Source organism: Palaemon carinicauda, chromosome 21 (genome assembly GCF_036898095.1).
Source record: "Palaemon carinicauda isolate YSFRI2023 chromosome 21, ASM3689809v2, whole genome shotgun sequence".
In the NCBI taxonomy this organism is placed as follows: Eukaryota; Metazoa; Arthropoda; class Malacostraca; order Decapoda; family Palaemonidae; genus Palaemon; species Palaemon carinicauda.
Genome location: NC_090745.1, coordinates 106,773,022 through 106,774,478, shown reverse-complemented (window position 1 = coordinate 106,774,478; position 1,457 = coordinate 106,773,022). Strand labels below are relative to the sequence as shown.

General features: G+C 35.2%; 1 protein-coding gene across 1 annotated transcript in view; it reads left to right on the top strand.

The window, feature by feature from the left end:
- The first annotated feature begins 980 nt into the window (after window positions 1–980).
- Gpa2 (Glycoprotein hormone alpha 2) overlaps window positions 981–1,457 on the top strand; it is a 91,891-nt gene continuing 91,414 nt past the window's right edge. The window contains exon 1 of the mRNA XM_068344407.1: window positions 981–1,316. The gene's annotated coding sequence lies outside the window, so the exon portion shown is untranslated. The remainder of the gene's footprint in view (window positions 1,317–1,457) is intronic.

Below are 1,457 nucleotides of genomic sequence, written 5' to 3'. Positions count from 1 at the left end.
ATTTGCGTGGACACCCATAAATAAAAGTAAACACAAAATTAGACATCTATATTCAAGAGTAATGGAATAATGAATTAGCGACATCTAGAATTTATCAAACACGGTAAATGGTGTGATTAAAATAAGAAAAGGATAAAAACGTCATCTGGTGCGAACCAGAGGAAATATATGCACATGCTTACAATACTGTGACATTAAGCCAAGATAAAACACTGCAAGGGAAAGGGAGATAAAACTGGACTGGGAACGCCCACACAGTCTGTAACTCAACATGTACAGTAAAGATTTACGACTATTTTTCCTCTTTTGTTATATGTTGGCGAATAAAAGCAAGATGCATACGCCCACAATACCTTTCTCCAACCTTTTAGACCATCTGATGCTCCTTTAAATTCTGTGCAACAATCCTAATTCTTTTTATGTCAATGTCTTTTAGTTTTCCAATTTTTTAGGTATTATGCTTTTCCCTGGATTGCTGCCTTGTCGTTTAATGGTATTTTATTAGATATTTCATATGCAATATAATTCTAAGAAGAAGAAGAAGAAGAAAAAGTAATAATAGTAATAAAATTAATAATAATAATAATAATAATAATAATATTAATAATAACAATAATAATAATGATAATAATAAAAATAAAAATAAGAACAAGAATAAGAAGAAGAAGAATGTCGAGAGTCTTAAATCACAGCACGTTAAATGAGAGTTAACTAGTGACGAAATTGAAAAGTGTGCTAAATTTCTTAAGCCCATACTTCAAGAACGCGCGTCCCCAATTGTAACTATTTCGAGATGCTAAAATCTACATAAATTTCCTCCCAGAAGACGTTCCAGCTAACGTAAGTAATCCAAATCGAGCGCCTAAAGCAAAGTAGGCGTGGGCTGGAACAATGACGTCACCAGCAGGCCACGCCTCCCTGACGAGCTCAACTGGAAACGGGCTTCCAGGCCATACGTTCGAATGTAGGCGGGAACCGAAGTAGGCAAGTGGACGCAGCCAAGACACTCGCCGTTCCATAAACTTTGAGAGAGCAAGGGTTTTCTAACTTGCCACTCAGACGTCTTTTTAATTTCAAACTAAACCAGTGAGAAAAGATCATTCTTTCGTTCGACCTTACTCAGTGAATCATTGGGAGAGACTTTTTTTTCCAATTCAAGTATATTCTATTTGAAAGTTTCGACGGATTCGTTTTCTCGTAAGCTTGGCTTTAAGAACACTGAAAGTATCTAATACAGAAAACATAGTTCAAGCCAGAAGTTAATTAAGAGGGAGAACTCGGAGCTACCTATCTTCGCTTATTCTGCAGGACAAAAGGTAATGTATAATAAGAATATGTTATATCAACATTGCGTGAAAGTGAGAACACAGAGTAAAGAAATCAGATGGTACCAATAAACAAAAGATTAACAAAGTTAATATTGCCAACAAAACAAAATACTAAGGCCTTAACCATTA